The sequence below is a fragment of the Podarcis melisellensis genome (genome assembly GCF_964234715.1).
Source record: "Podarcis melisellensis genome assembly, chromosome: 10".
Classification (NCBI taxonomy): Eukaryota; Metazoa; Chordata; class Lepidosauria; order Squamata; family Lacertidae; genus Podarcis; species Podarcis melisellensis.
In genome coordinates this window covers 23,145,246-23,173,122 of record NC_138542.1, presented here as the reverse complement: position 1 = coordinate 23,173,122, position 27,877 = coordinate 23,145,246, and the positions used below count along the sequence as shown (strand labels likewise).

General features: G+C 43.8%; 1 long non-coding RNA gene across 1 annotated transcript; it reads right to left on the bottom strand.

Annotated features, from left to right (window-relative positions):
- Positions 1–1,843: 1,843 nt before the first annotated feature.
- LOC309378935 lies at positions 1,844–23,690 on the bottom strand. Its single transcript, XR_014172300.1, has 3 exons — positions 23,618–23,690; positions 4,401–4,476; positions 1,844–1,949 (listed from the first exon to the last, which is right to left on the bottom strand). It is a non-coding gene; the product is annotated as an uncharacterized lncRNA (long non-coding RNA).
- Positions 23,691–27,877: the final 4,187 nt, after the last annotated feature.

Genomic DNA, 27,877 nt, shown 5'->3' with positions numbered 1-27,877 from the left:
TTTATTTTTCACAGATTTCTCACACCATTGCATAAAAGAACAAGACTATTCCAAATCCTTAGGCGAAGGAAGGTAGTGAAAAACGCAAAGGGGCAAATCTTTTGTTGCAAGAAGCATTTACATTGTTATTCACTAGCTCAATTGGTGAAAAGTTGCACTATTGCCAGATTTAAGTTTCACCTTTATCTCTCATCATATTTATTGATAGATGATAGATAGATTATAGATAGATAGATGATAGATAGATAGATAGATGATAGATAGATAGATAGATAGATAGATAGATGATAGATAGATAGATAGATGATAGATAGATAGATAGATAGATAGATAGATAGATAGATGATAGATAGATATAGATAGATAGATAGATAGATAGATAGATAGATAGATAGATGATAGATAGATGATAGATAGATAGATAGATAGATAGATAGATAGATAGATAGATGATAGATAGATAGATAGATAGATAGATGATAGATAGATGATAGATAGATATAGATAGATAGATAGATGATAGATAGATAGATAGATAGATAGATAGATAGATAGATGATAGATAGATAGATGATAGATAGATATAGATAGATGATAGATAGATAGACAGATAGGTGAGAGGCAGATGAGAGAGAGAGAGAGAGAGAGAGAGAGAGAGAGAGAGGTGAAGAGCCCTTACTCAAAAATAGATTTCAGGCAATCTACAATGACAAAAGCATCATAGTATATAACACACAGATGATATAACAGAATAAAGAGGGATAAAACCGTTCAAGCAGGCAAAAATCTCACAGTCTAAAATCTAAAACTTCCATTTCATCCTCTGTCTGTCTGTCTGACACACACACCCCACCAGTGGTCTAAAAACCCACCCTGCAGTTGAATTGCTCATTCAAGATAATATATGGTATTTGACCCACAATCACCCAATGAGTTCCATGGTGGAGTGGGGATTTGAACCCAGATCTCCCCAGTCCTAATCCAACACTCTAAGTACTACATCATGAGAAGAGCCTGCTGGATGAGTGCGGTGGCTCATCTAGTTCAGCACCTTGTTCTCACAGTGACAACCAAATACCTTTGAGAAACCTGAGGAACCTCATAGCACTGTCCACTCTGCAGGTTCTGATCAACTGGTATTCAAAAGCATGCCACCTCCGAGATCAGAGGAACACTTTCTTGTTATTGTTTTCATTTTGGAAGGCTGCCTATGTTATCTTTAAGCCCCTGCTGTGCAGTATTGCTGTTTTGTTTCCCACCATTCTGGACAGAGGGGATATAGGACTGGTGTCTTTGGGGCCCAATATTTATCTCTCCTGGGAGACTGGCGAGATTGAGCTAAACTGAAGGAGCTCTGACTGGTCATTTCACGAGAGTTCAAACGCTTTAATCTTGCCTGCAATTTTAGATGCATCACCAAAATCACACATCAGAACTAAATGCTGACTCTAAAACTATCATGCTCCCTGCTCATATAACCAGATAAATGCCCGGGTGGCAGAGGTCAGGCACCATGTAAATTCATAGGATCCATGACTCACAAAGCAGCTGTGACAGGAGTTGAACGCATAGTGATGAATACGAATAAAAGCAGTGTAAATGAACTGTCACTGCTTAATTTACATTTTACCTACTTCATCCTTTCTAACCATTTCTTTGATTTTTCAGCAGGGAAAGGGGGGGAAGGCATGTGGTAGCAGGCATTGTCAAACTGGGGGGATGAAGTTTTGCTTCCAGAAGCTTTCTGGTAATGGGCTAGAACTCAGAACCACTCCAAAATTGCAGCCAAACCTCAAAGCTTGCCCTATACTCAGGGCTTCCCCCTGCCCCCAGCTGGAACTCACCAGAGCTCAGTTCCAGCACCTCTCAGGTAGGCACCATTGCCATTCCAGGAGAACAAAGGAGAAGTTCTGGCACCTCTTTTTCTAGAAAAATAGCACTGCCTATATCTGCAACACAAAAGAAAAGGTTGAAGACATAAGTAGACCACCAGTATATTGATATGCACACAGAAGAATCTTTTGCCCTTGGTTTAAAGTACAGAATATGTGAAGGAACTGACCGTATGCTGTTCACACCGACAGACTTGGATTTTATTTATCTATTTGTTCAGCGGTAGCCAACATGATGAGGGACGCAGGTGGCGCTGTGGGTTAAAGCCTCAGCGCCTAGGACTTGCTGATCGAAAGGTCGGTGGTTCGAATCCCTGCGGCGGGGTGCGCTCCCGCTGCTCGGTCCCAGTGCCTGCCAACCTAGCAGTTCGAAAGCACCTCCGGGTGCAAGTAGATAAATAGGGACCGCTTACCAGCGGGAAGGTAAACGGTGTTTCCGTGTGCGGCTCTGGCTCGCCAGAGCAGTGATGTCACGCTGGCCACGTGACCCGGAAGTGTCTCCGGACAGCACTGGCCCCTGGCCTCTTAAGTGAGATGGGCGCACAACCCCAGAGTCTGTCAAGACTGGCCCGTACGGGCAGGGGTACCTTTACCTTTACCTTTAGCCAACATGATGCACTTCAGATGCTTTTGGACTCCAACATCCCATGAACATGTCTGTGCTGGCTGAGTCTGATGGGAGATGGAGTTCAATAATGTCCAGCAAGCATCTACAGTGGTACTTTGGTTTACGAAACTTAATCTGTTCTGGAAGTCCTTTCTTAAACCAAAGCATTCTTAAACCAAGGCGTGCTTTCCCACAGCAGCAGGGGACTCACTTTACAAATGGAACACACTCAACAGGAAGCAAAACATGTTCTTATTCCAAGGCAAAGTTCACAAACCAAAACACCTACTTCCAGGTTTGCAGCGTTCTTAATCCAAGTTTTTTCATAAACTAAGCTGTTCTTAAACCAACGTATCACTGTACTTTGCTTCAGTTTTTCTTCCAAAGGGATTGAGGGAACTCCATAACTTCTTCCTCTTTATCATTATAACTAGGCTAGGTCAAGAAATGGCTATCTAAAACTAACTAAAAGGCCATCAAGTTTATTGGGGAGGGGAAGAGGCGGTATGAATAGCTGCAGCTGAGTTACAGTCTCGACTTTTGCACTGTTGACATGATCCTACAGTCAATAAATCTGTGCAATAAATTCATGTAGCGGGGAGAAGGATTGCATCTGAAGAAGTGTGCATGCACACGAAAGCTTATACCCAGAACAAACTTAGTTGGTCTCTAAGGTGCTACTGGACAATTTTTTAATTTATTTCGAATGCGTCAGACCAACATGGCTACCTACCTGAATCTAGAGTCCTTTGCCAAGTTATCTCCTATGTGTATGTGTGATGCACGTCTGCAATGTGCTTAAAGGCATCTGCGTGGTTTGAGACCCTGTAAAAAGCACAGCCTCTTTGTACGTGTGCAAGTCTATGCAGGTGCAGTTTTTTATGCAGAGGGCTATGTGCTGGACATGATGCTTTCCTCCACTACACACTCCCCCATAAAGAAAGGTAGAGATAAAGGACCCCTGAGTGGTTAAGTCCAGTCAAAGGTGATTTGGGGTTGTGGTGCTCATCTCGCTTTCAGGCCAGGGAAGCCAGTGTTTGTCCACAGACAGCTTTCTGGGTCATGCGGCCAGCATGACTAAACTGCTTCAGGTGCAACAGAACACCATGATGGAAGCCAAAGTGCATGGAAATGCCATTTGCCTTTCCACCACAGTGGTACCTATTTATCTACTTGCACTGGTGTGGGAGCTGGGACAGAGCAACAGGAGCTCACTCTGTCATGGGGACTGGAACTGCTGACCTTCTGATAAGCAAGCCCAAGAGGCTCAGTGGTTTAGACCATAGTGCCACCCGCATCCAACATACTCCCCCATCCCATGATCCCAGACCCCTTTCTGTGTGCACAGGGGCCTGTTATGGTCCCTCTTCTTGTGTGCTCAAACTGTGGATCACAGCAAGGCTGAAAGCACATACCCCTTGCTTGCCTTCCCTCATGGAACGCTGAACATGTCACCACATGCTAGCTGGCTTTCTCTTTTCTCATCTTGCTGTTGCAGCTGCATCAGAAGGGAAGGAGAAGCCCAAAAGAAGTGGTAGAGGGAGCAGAAAAGATGAAGAATGTTATGACACAATGCCCAAAAGCCTTAGCCACCTGCTGGCCCAAGTGGAAGGAAGACTCAGCCAGCATGGAGTGCCACAGGCCCGCTCACCTTCGAAGTGCGGCAGCATGGCAGGCCGGGCAGCTGCTCCCAAAAAAACCCACAGGGGAGACTTGAGGTGGTTCCCTACCTGTGTGGGTGGGCGCAATGCCCCCACTGCCTATCAGGTGTTGAATCCAAGCCTGTCTACAAATTTTCCAATTGCGAACAGGCTTGGATCACAGCTTGGGGGTGGTACTGACAGAGCTTCCCTCAGTTCTGCTACCAGGCCATTTAAACAACCCGTACCTGGGGGCCTCACCTGGATTTTCCCTCATCACCTCCTCTTCACTGTCCCCTTCACCATGTCCTTGGCTGCTGCTGCTCGACTGCTCCTCCTGCAAGATATGCCACCAGTATCAGGATTTCATGATGCTGAATAACAGTTTACTATGATTGTATCTTTGCTGGTGGACATGAGTAATTCCCTGGTGGGCCCTTGGAAAACGGAGTTTGAAGCACCCTACACTAGAGCATGGTAGTGGGCCTTGAGGGTCTATTGGGTAAGCCATGGGGGTAGATTTTTTGAGCAAACCTACACTAGAACATGCAGATAGGCCCTGGAGTTTCTCAAGTAGACCCTGGAAGTAGGAAGTTTAAAGCCCCTTGCACAGGAGGGTATGTTGAAAGAATGGTGTGGGATGTTAGGAATATGTCCTTTTATTGTTGCAAGAAGCATAACAATCTTGCTTTCTGATCTTTCCCCACACTAATTACAGAAATGCGCTCTCTTTTTTTCCACATACACACACGGCTTCGCCACATACATTTGGCAAAAAAGCAAACCAACAAACCACCCTGGTTTTACAGCTGCAGGGCAGGCAAGACAGAGATCACACATAACAATGTTTCAGACTCCCGTGAATCTTCATCAGCTCCTGAAGTCAATGGAATATACAAGCTTATCATATACTTTCAGAGAGGCTGCCTAAAATGGTTCAGAATCAGATACCACGGATAGGTCAGTGACCTCTTTTAGAACACCACTTTCATTGAGCCTTGCATTTGAAACATCTTGACATTTTCTCTTGCTGACCTGATTTCAGCTTCTCTGCGAATCATATTGAATGGGCTCATTCAACAAGTCTAAAATGGTAAAACACCCTACCTGCTATCAAAACTAGCTGAAATCAACCTGATGGCGCTTTCCCCCCACCTCTCCTTCTCTGTTTCTCTCTCTTTGTGTGTGTGTGTGTATTCTTCCTACTAATAAATCCATGCTACTATGTGCACTACCAAAGCCTGATTATATATACTGGTTGCACTGTTACAGACTGATGTTTTTGGTGTGGCCCAAGTGCACCAGCAGAGCCAATCCAGTGTTTCTCGGCAGTAGCACCCACCCTGTGGAATGCTCTCCCATCAGATATCAAGGAAATAAAGAACTATCTGACTTTTAGAAGACATCTGAAGTTCATCAGCCATGCTGGATCAAGTAAAAGGCCCATCTAGTCTGAGACTAAGGACGAAAAAGCTGACAGGCAGTGCCAACCCTTGGATTGGTTGCAAGTAGGAAAGTAAACAGGTGGGGGGCTGGATGAGGGCAGACTGAGCTTTGTGGGGCAGCTCCCCATTCACCCTAATGCAGCAGCCTCCACTGTGTGAGAGAAAGATTATGATGATTTTGACCCCGCCCATCTGGCTGGGTCTCCCCAGCCACTCTGGGTGGCTTCCACACATATAAAGGTAAAGGTAAAGGAACCCCTGAGCATTAGGTCCAGTCGTGACCGACTCTGGGGTTGCGGCGGTCATCTCACTTTATTGGCCGAGGGAGCCGGCGTACAGCTTCCGGGTCATGTGGCCAGCATGACTATGCCGCTTCTGGCGAACCAGAGCAGTGCACGGAAACGCCGTTTACCTTCCTGCCGGAGTGGTACCTATTTATCTACTTGCACTTTGACATGCTTTCAAACTGCTCTAGGTTGGCAGGAGCAGAGACCGAGAAACGGAGCTCACCCTGTCGCAGAGATTCGAACCGCCGACCTTCTGATTGGCAAGTCCTAGGCTCTGTGGTTTTACCCACAGCGCCACCCGCGTCCCTTCCACACATATAGAAACATAATAAAATATCAAACATTAAAAATGTCCCAAAAAGGGTGTCTTCCAAAAGTTGTGTAGTTCTTTATCTCTTTGACAACTGATGGGAGGGCGTTCCACTGGGCCAGTGTAACTACTGAGAAGGCCCTCTGTAATATCACTTCTTGCAATGAGGGAACCACCAGAAGGCCCTTGGATCTAGACCTCAGTCTCTGGGCTGAACCATGGGGATGGAAATGCTCCTTCAGGTATACAAGACCAAGGCTGTTTAGGACTTTAAAGGTCAGCATCAAAACTTTGAATTGTGCTTGGAAACGTATTGGGAGCCAGCGTAGATCCTTTAGCTAAGAGTCCTCCTGCATGGACATTTTTAGGTTGCATGGGAAGAGAATGGATGTTTTGGGGAGGAAGTGTGCTTTACAACACTGGGCCTGGCACCTTAGTACGAGATGTCTCCTGTTGAGGTAAAAACTACACTGCTTTCAGAATGCTATCCCTGCTGACCTGCCTGGCTGCCCACATCACCTGCTTGCCTCTGAAAATGGCCACCAAGAAAGCCACATGACTACCAATGTATCCAATAACCCATACAATCTAAGCCAAGTCCTTCCTTTTAGCAGAAAGCATCCTTCAGTAGCAATTGCAATATCGGGAGCGACGTGCTTACAATTTTCGAAATGTGTCAAAACACCTGTCTACAAAGTTTGCAATATTTTTCAAGCATCCTGGCATGCGTGTATTTAGCATTGGGGAGGAGGAGTGATTGGAACATGGAGCGAGAGCTGACGTATGAAAGCTAAGCACCAGCAGGTTGATCTAGGAGGATAATTTTGCCCTTTTGTTATTTATTACATCTAATACTGTATATTTACGTTGGTGGTGTATACAACTCTTGACAGCTCGAGAGTGTTATGAAAGGCTTAAGTGATGGATTAAAATGAAAGAGGGCTGGGGGAGAGAAACAACTAAAGTTGACTTTGAGACCTCTGAAATGATTGCAAAAGAATCAGCCAGTAAATGACTTGCTTTTATTTTGACTGTTTTAAACAAGACTTGGTGATAATGAATGTCTTTAACTCAACTTGATACAAATAAGTTGGCATTTTGGGAAATATAATTTTTCAAAGAACAGGGAAACTATCCCACAAAAGCACAGTTGAGTTGAGCATCAATTTGACAGGCACTGTAATTTCCCTATTATAAGCATTGGGTGTCACACAAAAATCCTCCATGGAAAACACAGCAAAATAAGGGAGATTGTTGCGTGGAGTCTTGTTATTGTGTCATTCACAGGGACCAGGAGAAGAGCAAGGCAGGTACTGCAATGTCTTTGATTGTATCAAAAGTTGTTTCTGAACACACATTAGGGGAAAAAATCCACACACACCCCCAAATCAGTGTGAATATATCAAGGGAGAATGTTGAAGTGTGTGTGTGTGTGTGTGTGTGTGTGTGTTTGTTTGTGTGTGTGTGTGTGTGTGTGAGAAGTATTAGTTCATAACTACAATCTTCCCATAGAAAAAGAGAACATGAAATGCAACTGTTTAAAAAGGGATCAAATCTCTGTAAATATCCTGCTTTGTGTGCATAAATGAGCTACAATTATTTATTTATCTATCATTTATTTACTTTTTTTGTATAATGAATGTTCTCTGGCTTTCATGAAACTGCTTCAGGTGAATATAATGAACAAGAATCTCTACATACTCCCTAATAGTGGATGGTAGTTAGCACATAAGGCAGGTCACAGATCACAAAACTGACTGTAAATGAGAGCACTGTTGGAGATTAGTGATAAGGCTAAGTGATCCCGAAGACCAAATGTCATCATGTACTGAATTAATGGTCATGACACCGTGCAATCCACAACCTCCTTATTCCAAACAAATTCTGTAAATTTCAATGTGCCTGCTATATTGCAGAGTTTGTGGCCTCTTTGCTCCTCTCTGATTTCTTAGAGCCAGTACAATAACCAGGGTCAATAACCATTTTACTCTCTGTTTACTATAACCACAGATATCTGGAGCAACTTTCTGATTGTTACACACACATGCACAAACAAACATGTGCATACACAGAGAGGTTTCAGACTCAATTCAGAGATGTTGGGAAGATTGCTTGTCAGTGGAAGGGCAACAGAAGAATTTCATAATGTGAAAGAAGAACTTCATAATGTGGGAGTATAGTGTTGCCATTGTTAGTATGGCCCTGCTTTACCCAACCTGGCGCCCTCCAGATATCAAGATTCAAACTTCCACCAGCCCCAGCCAGATAGACCAACCATTAGGGATAGTGGGAACTATAGTCCCAAAACATCTTTGTTGTTGTTGTTTAGTCATTTAGTCGTGTCCAACTCTTTGTGACCCCATGGACTAGAGCACGCCAGGCACTCCTGTCTTCCACTGCCTCCCGCAGTTTGGTCAAACTCATGTTGGTAGCTTCGAGAACACTGTTCAGCCATCTCGTCCTCTGTCGTCCCCTTCTCCTTATGCCCTCCATCTTTCCCAACATCAGGGTCTTTTCCAGGGAGTCTTCTCTTCTCATGAGGTGGCCAAAGTATTGGAGCTTCAGCTTCACGATCTGTCCTTCCAGTGAGCACTCAGGGCTGATTTCCTTAAGAATGGATAGGTTTGTTCTTCTTGCAGTCTATGGGACTCTCAAGAGTCTCCTCCAGCACCATAATTCAAAAGCATCAATTCTTTGGCGATCAGCCTTTTTTATGGTCCAGCTCTCACTTCCATACATCACTACTGGGAAAACCATAGCTTTTACTATACGGACCTTTGTTGGCAAGGTGATGTCTCTAAAAAACATCTTTAGGGCACCCAATCTGAGGAAGGATATTTTGACTCAATGGTAGCTAAGTTCATCCTCAGACATCTCCTGGTAGAGCTAGGAATATTATTATTAGTATTAGAATTTTGTGTTTCATTTCTATACTACTGGAATGAAGAGGAAGAAGAATGGTGGGGATCACCTGTAGCTTCGAGAGAGGAAGAAGGCAGTCTCAAATTATAGCAGGGCTTTGAGGAAGATAACAGCTCAGAGACAGGCGAACAGCAGAGTTATGAGGTGTTAGGAGAAGGAGGAGCGGAGGCAGAGCAGCTAGCTGACATGTCACTGGACAGCATAATTGACCCACCTTCTCCCAATACGTGGCATTCGTTAAGGGTGCAAGAACAAAGCGCACAAAGACAATTGTCCACAGGTGAATGCCGTAGAGGCAGGTGTTGTTGCTAGAAGGGAAAGGGGAGGAGCTCAGTGCGAGCAACGCCATCATGGAGGAATGACTGGATTTCTTGCCTTTCACCATGTTGACTGAATAAAATAATAAGTAAGCACTTTCTTGTTTCCTCCCTGCTTCTTGTCAGGCATAGGCAAACTCAGCCCTCCAGATGTTTTGAGACTACAGTTCCCATCACCCCTGACCATTGGTCCTGTTAGCTAGGGATGATGGGAGTTGTAGTCCCAAAACATCTGGAGGGCCAAGTTTGCCTACGCCTGTTCTTGGTGCCATCAGGGGTGGGAGAGAATTCCTCAGGCCTGGCATTTAAATTTTTAAGAAAAAATAATAATTCCAAAGCAGTTTACAACACATTAAAACATCAGATAAAACAATCCAGAAGAAAGCCAACTATAAAGTATACATTCAAAGCAACATAATTAACCGGAAACTAAAATATTATCTTCAAGCGCTCAAAATGAAACATTGCAAAGCAGGTCAACTACAGAATGCACATTTAACACAGAAAAGTTAACATTTTATTTTTAAAAATAACATTTCAAAAGAAAACATTACTAAAGGAAGTCACATATAAAATGCGCATTTAAAACAGCATAATTAACAAAAGAATAAAATATTATCATAAGCATAGAACAGATCTTCTGCTGTTGCTGCCAATCCTGCCAGTGTTGGTGCATGGCAGCTGGCAGCTGTGGAAGCTCAGCCTTAATGACCTGGGTCTGTGCTAAGAGGCAGCCAAGATGGCAACAAAAACTGCAGCAATTTCCACTTCCATTTCCGTTCATGTGGTTTTCTCTAACATCCCTATGCTGGATAACACTGCTCTCCATGTTCCTAATGGAGTTATAGAACAACTGAAGACAGCATTGGCAGAACCGAAGTGAGGGAGGTAACCCTGCTAATCTGAACATGCCTTATTTGTGAAGGCAACACAAGTTCTGTTATGAGCAGAGGTGAGAGACTCAAACAGAGATGAAGAGACACAATTAAGTAAGGACTAACGTGAAAGGAGGGACGCGGGTGGTACTGTGGGTTAAACCACAGAGCCTATGACTTGCCGATCAGAAAGTTGGCGGTTCAAATCCCCATGATGTGGCGAGCTCCCGTTGCTCGGTCCCTGCTCCTGCCCACCTAGCAGTTCAAAAGCACATCAAAGTGCAAGTAGATAAATAGGTACCACTCCGGTGGGAAGGTAAACGGCGTTTCCGTGCGCTTCTCTGGTTCGCCAGAAGCGGCTTAGTCATGCTGGCCACATGACCCGGAAGCTGTATGCCGGCTCCCTCGGCCAATAAAGCGAGATGAGTGCCACAACCCCAGAGTCGGCCATGACTGGACCTAATGGTCAGGCGTCCCTTTACCTTTACCTTCTAATGTGAAAGGAAGTAAGTGACCACCAATACTGGGCAACCCAGCTGACTACCAGGCAGAAATCATTGTCAGGCAGGTTGGTTACTAAAATCCCAGGACATCTGCAAAGCATTCAGAGAGTAAGATCTTTTGTTATCTAATACTTCACGTTAAACTTTACCGATTGACAGGTTTGAGCCTGAGTCTACAAGTTAGGTAACTCCACATCCTTGATGAATAATGATGCTGGGTCCCTTGTTTGTTTGCTTATTCTGAAATCAGATCGTGCTTATTCTGTGCCCCTTCCCAGTTCTGATAGATAACTAATTGTTGGCAGATGTGGCAAGTATCTGGGGCCAAGATATATTTGTTTGCACAGTTCAGCCATAGCCTGTATCAGGCACTTGCAGCTGTTTTTTATCAAGATCCTGTCCATGCTAGACAGTCCACCTGGCAAAACAAGATTCACTCATGTGACCTTCATCTAAACGCTCTAAATAGGGGCGTTCTGCTTAAGTAATACTGAAAATAAAAGCCTAAAACACCTAATTAAATTAACAAATTGCCATGAAATGCTAATTTGTGTTTATATATGCAAAAAGTGCCCTATGGTTCACATACAGTCATGTCCCAGCCTTATTTGTCAACTTTGATTTAAAACCGAAATTGCACAATGAGGCCATTAATTTTCCGAGACAACCTTTATTTGTTCTGTGCAGTGCAATTGGTGAATTGGTTTTAATTATGAAACCTGTAAAATACCCAAAATGCTTTGTTTCTGTCTACTATTCTAAGTCAAATGGGTGACAGCAGCAGCAAACAGAATAAATCTTGGTTTGAAGAGTCACACCTGGAAGATGCCTATTCCCATCATGGAGAGACAATTCCCAGGGTTCTGTGGAAAGAAGGATTGACTGATAACCGCTCAGCGAACTGTAGCGAAGGGAATTGGGGGTCTCCTAACAACTTTCTGCATCCTTAACAAACTACATATCCCAGCATTCTTTGGTGGTAGCCGTGACTGCTAAAATGGTATAATACAACTTGAAATGTTGGAACAGTCGACGCTTCACTTCACTTGTTGAAAAGTGAACAGGATAAAGAACACTTACATATGATTTCTATCTCGAAAACAAGCACATTAAATGACTGCCATGGAATATATTGCTTCTTTTCTCTCTGTGTTGGGATTGTGTGTGTGTGTGTGTGTCTGTGTGCACACTCTAAGGTAACAGGTTTCTTGTAATAATATTATTTTTTAAAAAAAATATCTGTATGCATCACATTTAACCTATTATAAATTTACTACTACTATTATTTATTTTTAATGGAACAGTGGTACTTCTCCCAACTTTCTCCCTGCCATGTTTGGGTTAAGTTGGGGTTGGCTCACCTATTAATGCGGTGGCCTTTGGGTGGGATGAAGCGCAGCATTTCTGTCCAGTCTACTATTGTTCCCGTGGTAATAAATCGTATTTTCATAGGCATGGAGAGCAATCGATATACTCAAGCTGCTCTCATTGATCTGAAGAAGACCCTTGGTCTAACAAATCACCAATTATGGCTATTTAAAGCAGATTCAATGGTTTAAGGCAGACCTGCAAGGACACGGTTGTGTGGTCAGTATCCTGTGCATCCTAGTTATGCTTTGCATAATGGTGTTAAAGGAGAGGTGAAACAGTTGGCAGAGATGGTATTTATGAACTTCTATTTCTCCCTCAAAGAAGCTTTACCAATATGGCTGCTTTCTCTGCCACATGCAGGCATTTATGCTGTGGTCTACACATAGCAAACAGAGGAGCTTCAGAACCATAGTATGTATGCCTGACAACTGCAGCTGTTATTTAATTAAAAATAATCTAATTTATATGTTGCTGCGCTGTGCCTTAATATTTCCTACACTGGTTAACGTGATCCTCACAGTAAAACATACGTTTCTAATAGTTTACTTTACTCCAAGATAATATGATTGAATCCTATGTTGATATTCATGCTGCCCAAGTATGTGAATTTCAACAGGACATAAAAGGAGAAACCTGCAATCTTTTTTTCACCCATCTTATATAGCAATATTATTTTTGGTTGGAGTTTGTTCTTGACACTCCCTTGAAGGTTCCTTTAAAGTGCTTTAAACGAACAGGCTCAATGCCATTCTTAATATTGTCTAGATTGTATCATAGTGAGCTATAGCAATATCTAATTTTGCTAACTTTCCATAGATATTAAAAAAGAAGGTCCAATCCCACTCATGTTACCTGCCCAGCTCTGCTAATCTGTTGTTTGGTGCATTGGTTCTAAATGGAAAAACAATACTATTGAACGGATGGAGCACTAGGTTTGCTGCTAAAGAGCTGGCTAACTAAAAAAGAATTATTTTGATAGTGCAACGGTTTAGCTAATACAGTGGTACCTTGGGTTACATACGCTTTAGGTTACATACACTTCAGGTTACAGACTCCACTAACCCAGAAATAGTACCTCAGGTTAAGAACTTTGCTTCAGGATGAGAACAGAAATCGTGCAACGGCGGCGCAGCAGCAGGAGGAGGCCCCATTAGCTAAAGTGGTGCTTCAGGTTAAGAACAGTTTCAGATTAAGAACAGACCTCCTGAATGAATTAAGTACTTAACCTGAGGTACCACTGTAACTCATTCATTGCTTGACAGTTCAGGATGCTGCTGTAATTCATATTTATTCTACTCTTAGGACTGCAATGAGTATCTCTGTTTTAAGAGGAAGTGTTTCTTCTGGTCATTTGAGTCAAGCTACCCAATACTCATCAATCCCACCTACCGACTAAATTACCTAGATGGACCCCTAACACTTAGGAGCAGTTTGGGAGGGATGACGGGGTAATCAGTGAAAACTGAGTGCCCCAACTTGCATGAGCTTAAGTTCTTTTCAGAAAGAACTTAAGTTCTCATCAAGAAAGGCAAAGCCACAACAGGATGCAACAATTCTCCATATCAGATCCCCTGGATGGTCCTGGTCTGACCCCACGTTGCTGCTTTTCTTGAACTTCTGCTTATATGCTTCCACTTAACTGACAAAATCTAGGAAGCTTCAGCAGTGGAGACAGCCTAAGAAATAGTTTTCCACCTCCTTTCTGAGCATATACATCTAACCACAAGCATATGCTGTTTTTGGAGAGCAAGAATAGGGAGACAATAGGTTTGTGGGACCTAATTTGATTGATGCTAGAACACTTAAGTTCTAATAACCCGAAACCAGATGCAAGCAACTGGCTGGAGGTGGAGCCAGATACAAACAAGTGTCTCAGCTTGCGGAGTCCATTATCTATTGCACCCGAGGATCCATACACTGGGATGACCTGCTTGAAGAATACATGTGAATTACTACAAATCTGGGATTCTCATTTGGAATGGGGGTAAGAGCTTAAGAGCCTCACTGGATCATGTCAAAGGTCCATCTAGCCCCACATCCTGTTCTCACCATAGCCAGCAACATGCTCAGAGAAATGCTGCAAGTAGGACCTGACAGCACTCTCCCAACTTGTAATTTTAGTCCAGAGGCATATATTGGGGTAGTTTGTACACCTTTGGTCCCCACCCTGCCCCCACCAGTGGCTTCTGGAAGCTATTAGCATGCAATGGCAGCCACACCCCAAGAATGGCTTTGACTGGCTGGCTAAACCAGGTGAGGGTAGCTGATGGGTCTCAAACCCTCAATGAGTTAGGGACTTCCCCTGCGTGTGAAGACAGGCTCCAGCAAGATTAGGCCAACAAAACCAACAGTGGGTCCAATAGTCAAGAAGGCAGTATCTCCACATGCTGTAAAGGGAAGCCAGGGACAGATGGGGCTCATTGGCCTAGGAATGTAGCCCATCTTAGAGAAAGAAAACTCTGATCCTAAACCTCCACTGCTTTGTGGGATATCGTCAGGAAAAGAAAATGCTAAGGCATGGGTAGGCAAACTAAGGCCCCGGGGCCGGATCTGGCCCAATCGCCTTCTAAATCTGGCCCACGGACGGTCCAGGAATCAGTGTGTTTTTACATGAGTAGAATGTGCCCTTTTATTTAAAATGCATCTCTGGGTTATTTGTGGAGCATAGGAATTCGTTCACCCCCTCCCAATATAGTCCAGTCCCCCACAAGGTCTGAGGGAAAGTGGACCGCCCCCCCACTGAAAACATTTGCTGACCCCTGTGCTAAGGAGTGAACCCTGCACAAATCCAGAGTGGAATCCCTAAGATAGTTGGATGCAGGGGAGTACTAAGGGGGGGGTGTGGTCTGCCCCGGGTGCCACCCTGACGGGGGTGACAAAATGGCAGGCAGCACTCGTCACCCTGGGGCCTGCAGTGCGCACAAGCCACGCGCCTAGGTGCCCGCAGGCTTCACGCTGTCTGCCCACTGCCTCCCCCCAGCTGTAGGGCAGCTGAGGCCCCGCTGCACACCTTGTCCCTATGGGCACCACATCTCGTCCCTATGTGTAGTTCACCCTGCCCCTGGGCACTGCGCCCCAGGTGCCCGAGAGGCTTCCTCCACCGCTGATTGGATGGTGCCCTGTATGCCTCCTTCCAGCAACTCCTGCGGTCAAGCTGGTTCCAAATGTATTGCTCTGCTTTCCTTTGGACCACATCAGCGAGGCCACAAGGGGGGTCTTGCTGTCTGGGCAGCCCAGGACCTCCATACACATTCCCCAGGCTTGCACCCCAGGGAGGTCACTTTGCTGCTGCTAATGTAGTGGTTGGAATTCATCCTCAGAGGCACACTCCATTGTCTTTCAAGATGGACAGATTCAAAACAACAGCAACAACACAAGCTGTCTCTGACAGTGGAGGCAAAACATAGCCATTCATAGCCTGATCCACCATTAGTTTGTCCAACCCACTTTGAAAGCTTCCTAAGTTGGTGGTCATCTTACATCTTGTGGAACTAATTCCAAAGTTTAGCTATGTGCTGTTTGAAGAAATACATCCTTTTGTCTGTCCCAAATCTCCCAACATTCAGTTTCTTTGGATGACTATGAGTTCAGGTATTAGGGGAGAGAGAGATCTGTCCAATTTTACCCATGCCATGTATGATATTATACATCTCTATCACCTCCCTTTCCTCATTTGCTTTTTCTTAAATAAAAAAGAGTTAGCTGTCTTGCTATTACTAGTGTTAAACAATTGCTTTCCTACTGTTCAACTGCTCCTCTCTTGTAAATCATCCAAAAGCCCCAATCTACTTTTTACCCCCTCTTTAGAGTACATCCAGTCTCAGTAAGAAATGTCAGTGTGTCAAGATAAAACTAATGCATCAAGATAAAAACCAAGGGGTGTGTTTTCCAGGCTTTCTGCCCTTTGTCAGCAATGTTGGGTCAATGCAAAGGAATGTTAGCTATTCATTTATTATTGGTAAAATTCATTTTAAGTTGCAGTCCTTTACCCACTGACGTGGGAGTGAACCCTGTAGGACTTACTTCCGAGGAGGCAAGAAGAGGACTACAGTGTTAAGAAGTTATCTGTAAAATAATAGTTGGGTGTGGGACAGAGGAGGAGACACTGGGCACAGGCTGCAAGAACACAAGAGGTGGAAGAAAGAAAGGAAGTAGTGAAGGAAGTATGTAAAGATAGGAATTAAGAACTGCAACGCTGAAGTCTGCCCATGTGTAAAGAAAGTTAATTATAACAGACATGAAGAATTAGGCTCATCAACATCTGGTTGTTCAACTACCAGATTTGGCTTCAGGAATGGGAAATGAATTGGTGAGACCTTATGTCAGCGCCTTGTGGGATTCAGCTCATCATACGCAATGCAAAAACCTAAAAATATGAGTACATATGGATTTGATTGAGCCTGCACCCTGTGAAATGAGATAACTTTGCCCTAAGAAAACACATGGCTCGTTTTTATCAAGGGCTCACGTTATCCACCCTCATCCAAAACTGTACCATTTACCTTAGCAAAATATTTATTCTGAACAAGATAAATGCACTCGCAGATGTATTCTGAGCTCATGAGTCAACTTTGCTGGGCGTATCTGCACAACAGCCTTAAACTGATGTGTGAGTGATTCCCGCTTCCCCTGGACCTCTGGGAATTATAGGGGAGGTTTGGAGATAATAGGCGAGTTGGGGTTCTCTAAATATTATTTAGAGAGGAACATGGGTGGCGCTGTGGTCTAAACCACTGAGCCTCTTGGGCTTGCCAATCGGAAGGTTGGTGGTTTGAATACCCACGATGGGGTGAGCTCCCGTTGTTCTGTCCCAGCTCCTGCCAACCTAGCAGTTTGAAAGCATGCCAGTGCAAATAAATAAATAGGTACCACTGTGGTGGGAAGGTAAATGGCATTTCTGTGCACTCTGGCACTCATCATGTTGTTCTGTTGCCACAGAAGCGGTTTAGTCATGCTGGTCACATGACCCAGAAAGCTGTCTGTGGACAAACGCCGGCCCCCTCAGCCTGAAAAGCGAGATGACTGCCACACCCCATGGTGGCCTTTGACTGGACTTAACGGTCCAGGGGTCCTTTACCTTACCGTTTTTACCTTTAAATATTGTTTATCTATTATTGTGATTTTATGCCACCTTTCCCCAAAAGAGTTCAAGGTGGTGTATATCAGTGCTACTCAAAGTTGTGGTCCATAGACAGGTGCCAGTTCATTATTCATAGGCTCCTGGTCTGCGGCAACTCCATCACAGCTCAGGTTGGGTTAGGATGCTTCAGGAACCAAATATGGCCCCAGTTCCTGGCCCATGAGGCACAGGGGAACTGCCAGTCCATCACCTCAGACAGTTTTGAGAAACACTCATGTGCATTGTTCTTCCTCGCCTCATTTAATTTCCACAACAGCCTGTCAGGTAAATCAGACGGAGAGGCAGTGACTGGCCCAAGATTACACAGTGAGCTTAACAAATGAGTGGGGATTTAAACCCTGGTCTCCCAGATCGTATTTGGATGCTCTAACCATTACACCACACTGGTTCTCTCAGGCAGCCGGAGTTCCATTTCAACCCTAGACAGCTCCAGCTGGAACTCAGGCTGCAGACACAAATGTTCCTTCAACAAAAGGTAACTCTAGTCTGAGGTTTAAAGCAGTGCAATTTGAGTGACTAGCTCCACCCCTCACTGCAAGAAGCCTCTAGTTAAAGGGCCCTTATTTGATTTAGCAGCTTTTCGTTCCAACAGCATTGAGGGCGTGGGGCTATAACTCTGTTTTGGTTTCTGTATTTCAGTGCTTAGAGTCCGAGGATGATGATAAGAACAATGTCCTCAGGTTAAGGAGGTGGTGAGAGGATGGCTTCTTCATGTGCTGGTCTCCTACTCCATCTCCTCTTTGGAATACGTGGTCTCTTTCCGCAAATGTGAGGATGTGATCCAGGGCTGTGAAAGAAAATTGATCATGCTGGGGAAGTCTCCTGAATGCTGGCTTGCCCAGCCACCAGTATCAATCTTCCCTTGCTGAGTACAGTTGCTGGACTTTGGGTGTACATGTAAACTATACTCTCAGTTTAAGCAAGGCCATGTCAAGACCCAACAGACTTGACAACAACACTATATGAACTGAATATATGGTCTAAAACAGGCTTGCTCAACCTCAGCCCTCCAGATGTTTTTGGCCTACAACTCCCATGATCCCTAGCTAGCAGGACCAGTGTTCAGGGATGATGGGAATTGTAGTCTCAAAACATCTGGAGGGCCATGGTTGAGGAAGCCTGGTCTAGAAGTTGTATCTAACCCTGAGTCACCAGTTGTGCTGTTGGACTAGAACTCCCATTTACCCCAAGCAGCTTAGCCAAGACTTTCTTTCCAGCTGGAACACAGTTCCAGCACCTCTCAGGTGAGTGCCATTGCCATTCTAAGAGAACAAGGTTCATGGTGAGTTACACCACCTCTTTTCTAGAAAAAACAGCACTGAGCTTAGCCAATTGTGAGATATGATGGAGACTGAACGTGGCCTACAGCATCCTCAGAATTCTCTGTCATTACTTTGGGTGGGTTGATGTGGACAGCGTTCCTTGGAGGTACAAAATTTGAGAACCATTGCCTTAAGGTTGGTGGTGGTTCAAGGCTTAAACAATCATAACAAGTGATGAAACTGGCTTGTGAGGATCGTTGCTCAATTGCTGCCTTTCTCAACTGGGTGCCAACTTCCATCAGACCCAGCCAATGCCGATGACACCAAACAGAGAACAGCTGCTGTCACGGCATCTTAACTAAGAGATAAGCTCCCCTCACTTTTTATTTTTATTTTTTTGCCATTACATATTGATGGTGGAAGTGACACAGAAGTGAAAACTTAGACAATTAAGAAACTTGCTCATCGAAGTAACATCTTGGCTTCAGATAGTAAAATACAAAGATACACATCGAGATCACTGACGTTTGACTGCATTGCAGTCTGCTTAGGTAGACGATCTAATCTCTGTGTTTTGTTGACCTCGTGATCTTTCACCCCAGCAGAATGTCTGTGCTCCATTTTGCAAATGTAAACATTATTAGTGCACATATGAAGACCACCTCAGCTGTACAATAGAAGATAAATAAATCCAGGAGATCTTATCAAGCTCCAGACCGAATGAGTTGCATATGGTGCGATCAACCAAATTGTGACGAAAGGAAAAGCAAATTCTTGTGGTGGAGGAAAGTGGAGAAAACAAAGAAAGGGGTGGATCATGCCAGAGTAGGTTGAGAGATGGTTCTTCCAATTGAATTTTAGTGAAACGTGAAGTACAATAAATTTTCAGGTGTTAAAATCTCTTCAACTTCTCTGTGAATAAAACGAATGCCCATTTGTTGTAACGTGATTTTTTTTTGGGGGGGGGGTTATCAACCCTTCAATTTCCAATATTCAGCCTATGTTATTACTTATGAAGCCAATATGGACCAGATCACACATGCACAAGTGGGCTTTGGGAGAACCCTGAGGTTTGAAGTGTGCAAAAAACAGATTTAGGAGAAAGCCCTAAGCCCTCCCCCTAAAAAACCCTAGCCTAATGAGGTCTGAAAGTGCTCATGGAATGTTCACTGCCTATTGGGACCGGGCACCATCTTAGATTTCCCACAACACAATGCCTGATGTCTGGCTCCTGCACCTGAGAAGTTTGTTCATGTAGGTTGAATTGCTACAGACTACCAGGAAGCCCTGTCTGTGTCTATGGAAGGCCCCCATGCCCTATCTCCCAGTCAACAATCCTGACACTCAGAGGTCATCAAGGACAACTGAGTGAAGGTTTTGGAGCCCCTGGTCGAAGGTAATTGTTTGTGGTTCATCCACAGATTGGTAACAATATGGAGGGAAATGAGGACACAAAACCTCTTCCTCCCATTGAACTGGGGTGGGAAAACAAGTCATTTCCAGTTGTCATTGGGTTCCTACTCTCACCAGGCCCTGGTGGCATGGCCAGTGGTCAGCGATGGTGGGAGCTGTAGCCATGAATATATGGGGGCCACAGGTTCCCCACCCCTGCATTTGAAGAATATTCCTTCCACCAGAGGAAAGGGCTCTTTAGATCCAATCCGATGATGTTATGTTTGTGCGAATGTATTTCAACACTATGACTTCTGGATTTTTAACATGTCCTTGAGAAGCACTTGAACACTACAGCTTGCTGCATGGATCTCCTTCGTTGTGCTTCTGTTCTCCAAATCCTGAAACCAATAGCAGATAGACCAGAGGGAGGAAAACTGTGGCCTTCCACTGTGGCCTTCTACCATTCCTATCACCCCCTGATCACTGGCCATGCTGTCTGGGGTAATTAGAGTTGGAGTCCAACAACATCCCAAGGGCCATTAGTCTCCAGAGGGAGATTTAGGGGAGTGTGAACGGTTTCAGCCACACTGGGTGCAGAGCCTCAGCAGGGCCACAGGGGACACCACCCCTATGATGTAGAATGGAAGGCAAGCGGTGGGTTAGTGCCAACTTTTAGCATCCCACAAGGCGCTGCTGAAATTTGAGACCCCAGTATCTGCCACTGCTAGTGTCCCACCCCTGTCAGAGTTAAAAACCTGTACAGGAACAGGAAAAGAAAGAAAAATGCTATTCATTCTTCCCCACATTGTGGAATAGACAATTATAGTGTAACTTCAAAAGGATGCCAGCTAGGGAAGTGAATTCCAAAATTTTCATGTAGTCATATGTCATTAGATTTACTGCCAAATCTTCAACGTGAAGGATTCTTGTTCTCTTTCTTTCTTTCTTTCTTTCTTTCTTTCTTTCTTTCTTTCTTTCTTTCTTTTCAACCCAACTTCCTTTTTTATATATAAAAACACCCCCAAACACCCAAAAAACAACAGTCATTCAAAAAGTCTCAGTGAAAGCCTGAGCCAGGTTATGTGATGATGATTACATCCTGCATGTTCAGGATGGTATATTTGGGAACTCGGCCAGTTATGCCCACACTGTTAATTGAAAACTATTTCAAGAAGGAAACTACTCTCTTGTTTGGAAATGAGAGAGAGGGAATGTTTTCAGAAGTCATGTCTTAAATAAACTACTTACAAGAAAATGACTGTACCATTCCACGAGTTTTTAGCGATAGGAGGGGTATGTTTAAGACACACTGACATAAAAAATAAATCAGCTTTGACTTCAGTTATTAAGTGCTAAAAGTAGCATTCACTGATAGGGGGGGAGAAGAAGGCTGGGTTTTCTGCTTTTAAATGATAAATATGTATGAAAAAGAAGTGTCACCATGGAAACCAAAGTCTTGCCAGAGTTTTTCAGGCAGGCAAGTGTTATAATGGAAACTTGCAACCATTGTAAAAACAAATAGCTGGAGACTAAAAGGGGAGCTGGCACTTTACTTTTGCCCTATTTCGTAGTTGCAAGCTCTCATCTTCCAGTCAAAAGTGAAGAGTTTTAATTTTTAAAGGTTTTTTTTTAAAGAAGGTTTTATGTTCTTTTCTTCAGAGCAAAGATTCTACCTGTAATCCTGTAACTGCTTCTGTGGAAGTAAGCACCAGTGCATTTAGTGGCGCTGATTTCTGACTATACCTTTATAAGATTACACTGTTAAAAGTTTTTAAAGCAAAAAAATCTGCCCCCCTCTGTGCTACGCCATTGGACGGAAGAGCTATATATCTGCTCCTTGACCACAAGAAGATATTTGAACTAGGCCATAGTTTCTTCTCTTTCCAAGAAATAGCAGCAGCAGGAGGAGGAGAAGAAGAAGGACAAAGAAAAGAAAGATGTATGAGTCACTTGTGAATGTGGAAAACTAAGGCTTAGGCATTGCTTTGCTGTTAAACTGTTTGCCCTTTTTACTTTTCCTCCTCTGAAAACCTCCAGAAGCACAGATGTAACTTGTAAATAATTTTGGCTTGGTAAGCCCTCCTGCTTGCCAACAGTTTACATATTGTTTTGATTAGAGAGCCAAACATGGTACCAAATATGCAGACGCATTTCAGTTCCCGATGACAGCTTGCAGATGACTTGCAGGGTTGGCTGCTAAAGGCAATTGTTCTCGTTCAATATTCCTATGTATTTATGCCAAGATTTCTCTGTAAACAAAGCAATTGAGCTTATGTTATCATATCGCTACCGGGAAAGCCATTTGAGAAGCTCGGTGGGAACATAAACCTAGATGACTTTGGAAACCACGTAAATAGGCCAATATTATAAAACCAACGGTCATGAGATAAAATCAAGTAGAAACCAGGGGTCTTTCCAAACTGGCGTTTGGGCTGCTTTTGACTGCTTAAGTCCCTGGTCCGAGATATTATATTTAAAGAAATGTGGTGAGATTGAAACTTGAAACCAGGGCAACTGTGGATGTTGAGCGGAGCGAGAGAAAACTCGATTGAATGGCACCTTCAGTTTTCCAGCTGCTCTCATATTTTCAAAGCCTTGTTCTTGGAACAGTTTCCCAGTTTCGAATTATTATTTATTAAAATCATTTTTATTATGGGATTTTACACCCCGTTTGTACATTGAGATATATTTGTTTCAGTACAATTGGCTTTCTTGTTTGGTTGTTATCGACTGCCAGACATTGTGCAAAGGGGTGCTTATTACAGAGTGCATCGCCTTGGAGGACAAATCTGTGTTTCCAGTACTTTTCTGCCACAATGATAGCAGCCCATCCAGAGGCTAAATAACTGTGCTGGCTGCCAGCACTTTCACAGCTCCCCCCCCTTTCCTTTTTGCAGCGTTGTTCTGTTCAACGAGGCTCTCGTGATGCAAATATTGTTCCTAAATATCTGCTGGCACATGTCACAAGACAATATTTCAATGTTAATAGGGAGCGGGGGCGGGGGGGGAGAAGTAGTGCCTGGAGACTGTGCTTGGTGCCCCTCCTTCCCCCTCTCCATTCTGCGCTCGCATCTGAGCCAGTCTCTCTTACTCATTTCAGTGTAATTGGTGCAACCCTAAACATCCGTATTGCACAGCAGCTCCCACCGAACTCAGAGGGACAACCTACTTAGGACTGGTATGGGTTCCACCAGAACGCAGAAAAAGTCAATGATGTGCCATCCGCTTCTTAATGTTGCAATAGAGTTTTAGAGGTGTTCTCTAGCATCCTAGAATGCTAGCCTTTTCTGAAATGGACATGCAAAAAGAAAAGATAAGAAAAACTCAAAAGGGCCATAGCTCAGTGGCAGAGCACATGCCCCAGATTCATTCTCTCGCATCTCCAGCTAGGGCTGGAGAGCCATTGGCAAGTCAGGGCGCACCATACTGAGCAAGGTGGACCAATGGGGTGCTAGGGCCTAGCAGTACATAGATCAGCCCAATGCCTCTGTCTTAAAAGCAGCTATGGATAGGCTTTGCCTGGAAAACCATCACATGCATATTTTTCAATATAAATAAATAAATGACAACTGTCATTCAGGCAGCCGACTTCACGAATCTTTCAACGGGTTTTTCTCCCCACAGCAATATTCAAAACATCACATTCCTTACCTCAGCTGACAATATGAACGTTCAGTTTGTTACCATGTGGGTTTCTAGTCCTTGTGGCTGTGAAGATGTGCTTGAAAAACTGACGGAAATCACAGAAGCCAGAGAGGATGGCTGAATCAAAGTTTGAGGGTTTCGATCCCTTGCCACTTCCCGTATGACTAGGAAAATCAGAACAAAGTAGGCCGGATGCAAACACTGCAGAACGATTGTGCAACACAAGAGAAAGTGCTCAGTTCTGCCCAACTTTTATAATGTAAATAGGTCACACCATAAACTTTTATTTTATTTTACCTGCAACAGAATTTGGGCATAACAGCTGAGCACTGGAGATCTGTGGCATAATTAAAGTAATAATTTATTTTTGAAATGCATAGGTTGAGTGGGCATTTTTGATTCACAAAACCTAGCACACAAGCAGGCAACATCAACACCTCTGGGCCCTTCTCGTGGTTTTAGTTGCTGTATATTCTTGTGCTCAGGAAAGAGCCACTTGAAGAAGCCTTATAAGACTACTTGGAGTCAAATTTAAATGAAACCCTTCAATATACTCTTTCCATTTCCTGTTCCCCCCCAAAAGAGGGGGGGAGTAAAGGGAAATCCTAATAATACACTAAACCTTTTCTTCCAAAAGAAGTCAGAAACGGTTCACTCTTGCAATTATGGGATCTAAGTCTATGTTGGATCCTTGGTGTCTTCTGAGGAGTGTCACACTGCCTTACCTCCCAACAGCAAGGTATTTTTACTGTATTGTTTTTGTCTGGTCAAAACGTTCACTCTTTGGAAAGCCAGGGTGAAAGCTCAAACTTCTATGTCAAAGTCTACCCATTGTGTATTAAAATATCCAAGATGATTCATTCAGTCAACCCAACATCTACTCATCAGCAGGAGAACGGGCTAAGAAGGCATTATATCTTTCTCTAGCATAACAGCTAAGGTGAGGAATTCCAATCTAAAAGCTAAAATTGTTCCTTTGAGTAAAATAATTAAAGGAGCGTGGCCAAAAGAAAGCTGTTACGAGAGAGACCTCTAGTGGCAAAAGTTGTGTGTGACTAAAAGGGTGAAATCCCCCCCCTCACTGTTGATCCTCCACTTCCACAGTTGAAACTTTTGTTATCAGAGGATGAGTGTGTTGTTCTCCTTGCCTTTTCAGTGCGGACACTAAAGTAATGCAGGTATTAAACTTTGTAAATAGCCAAATCAATGATCAATGCTATAGTAAAAAATATTTCATTGCATTATCCCAATCCTACATTTATCAAGTATTCAGTAAGCTATGATTAAGTAGAAGAAGAGGGCATGTTGCAAGGAGTCTCTAAAAGAAAAGAAAATATGCATTCTGTCAAACTTACACAATTCTGAAAATTCAGCATTATACTTAAAGGCCAGAGATATGCAGTATTCCAATGTACCAAAGTATACAGAGTTAATTCAGTTTGGCCTTGGCAAGCTTACAGGATGTATGGCAAGACATTATTATTATTATTATTAGTAGTAGTAGTAGTAGTAGTAGTAGTAGTACCCCACCCATCTAACTGGGTTGCCCCAGCCACTCTGGGAGGCTTCCAACAAATATAAAAGCATAATAAAATATCAAACATTAAAAACTTCCCAATACAGGGCTGCCTTCAGTTGTCTTATTAGAGTTATACAGTTCATCTCCTTTATATCTGATGGTCAGGTGTTCCATGGGGTGGGTGCCACTACCAAGAAGGTCCCTCGGCCTGACAGATTAATGCTCCAACACCTCTCTGTTACTTACCCACACCATTAACAGAATGTCCATACATCAATTGCATGTAGAAGGTGGCAGGTTCAAGCCCTGCCATCTTGAGGTAGGGCAGAGACTGGCCCATCTGAAAATCCGGAGAGCCATTGCCAGTCAGTGTAGGAAAACTGAACTAGGTAGATGAATTGTCTGACTCTAACTCAGGGCTGGCCCAAAGCATTTTGGCACCTGAGGCGAACCACAAAATGGTGACGCCCTCCCCATCAGGGAAGAAGGAGTAAGCGGAGAACTACATCAGGAGTAAATGGGGGGGGGGGGATAATGATCTGCATCCGGATCTGCTGCTCCTGTGAATCTTGCTACCTGAGGCAGTCACCTCACCTTGCCTCATGGGTGGGCCGGCCCTGCTCTGTATAAGGCAGCTTGCTGTGTTCCTATCTGCCACCTGAAGCCACCATCTCATTCTGTCTATTGGTAGGGCTGGCTAGGGATGAAGCAGAAGTTCTATTCAATTCACATTTAAATAAAAGTCAACCTAATTTGAATTTTGCACAGGCTGTGTACAAAAATGCATAGGGTGGAAATAATGGGAAGCAACAATAACTGGTGCTTTAAAAATAAATAAATTTCACCATCTAGATGGCACTGGATGTACATGGATCAAAGGACCAGAAGGAAAGGATAGGCTGGCTATGAAAGAAAATATTCAGCTTAGAGGAAGGCTTGGGAAATGGATCCCTGAACACCTGTATCCACTTTAACCTGTCCATATACTGAGCTGAACACTACAAATAACACACATAAAATGAAGAATACAAACTATATTGGGGTCATCAAAAGTGATACCTTTTGGCCCCAGTATCCCCACCAATACTCCCTATGGATGTGCCTGGAGACAGACAGGTTGTGCATTCATAGCAGTGACTAGAGAAGGAATGACCACTGGGAGGAGCGTAGAGAGAAGAAACGCCATGATGCATCTGCAGTAGCACAACTGGACGCCTTCATCTGCCCCAGCTACAACAAAACATGTCTCTCCCCTACCAGTCTCTGCATCCACAGCAGGTGCTGCAGCCTTCCAACAGTTTGGCTTCCCCCTCAAAGGCACATTTCTCCATTGCTTCCCAAGACAGATAGATGCCAACAACTCCCTACGACACTCACTCAAGTTCTCAGTAAACATCCCCTCACAAATTTCATAATTTTTGAGAGAATTCCTGCTTAGTTCCTGTTTACACTGACTTCACCTCTTCTTTATTGAGCTGTGCTCCTTAAACAAGTCCACATTTCATTGGATGCCAGGACTGGCCACCTATGCTGCCTTATAAGATTACGGCAGCAGCTTCTGTAGCTGACTTTTTTCATTAACAGGTAAGCTGATACCAGGGTAACATGCCTGTTGGATCATATCTCTCTTTCTGTTCTTTTAGATGTTGGAGCCATTTTGTCTTCTGCCACGCCCATGCCCCAGCAGCCATTTTATGTCAGGCACTCACAGCACTTTATCAAAGTTCCAAATCTGCCCACTGGCCCAAAAGCTTTGGCCTCTGAACTATGTTCTCATTAGCTGTGAGGATAACTTGGACATCATTTGTCCTCTAGAAGGCTCCAAGATACTGAGTTAGGACTACTAGCAGAAGCTTCTACCAGCTCTGAGAGAGGAGGAGGGAAGGAGCGTTGTAGCATTTGCCAAAGCTCTCCTATTATTTTCTTAACGTTGAAGCCACTGGTTTGGTTTTTCTTTGGAAGAAGGAGGAAGGCCTTTCTATTCACCAAGAACTTTGAGATAACTCATTGTACTCTGCTCCTCTAAGTTTTTTAAATCTTAGTTGTAACTGTGTGTTTGAACCAGCCTGGGCCTGTGGTCTTCATCAGAGGCCTTTATCTGTGGCCCAAGGAAGGTATGGAGGGTGTCCACACAAGAACGTACTTTATCAGTGGTGGCCCCCATCTGCAGAAGGCTCTTCCCATCTCTGTCAGCTTTTAGGTGTCAAGTTAAGACCTTTGTTTAAGTACTGTTGTCTCCTATGGTGGTGCCCATCTTTTAGTGGGGGGGGGGAAGGACTTGGTCCTTATTATCATGCTGCTGGATCATAGAATCATAGAGTTGGAAGGTGTCATCTTGCCCTACCCTCTGCAATGCAGGAATCTCAGCTAAAGCGTCCATGACAGATGGCCACCCAACCTCTGCTTAAAAACCTCCAAGGAAGGAGAGTCCACCACCTCTTCTGGGAGTCTGTTCCACTGCCAAACAGCTCTTACTGTCAGAAAGTTTTTCCCGTTAGTCAGAATCTCATTTCTTGTAACTTGAAGCCATTTTATGTAGTTTGCATGGTTAATTGCTTTATTTTTTTTATGGTTCTAAATTGCTTTATTTTGGTCAAGTTCCTTTGAGAATTTTGCTGTAAAAAAATGACTGATAAATGAACTGAAATGAATAAATAAGAACTGCAGGGTCACAGTGAGTTTTTGTTTCCTTTATTTAGATCTATACGTCATAAAATTTTATGTGTGAAGCAGAACCTGTGCATGAT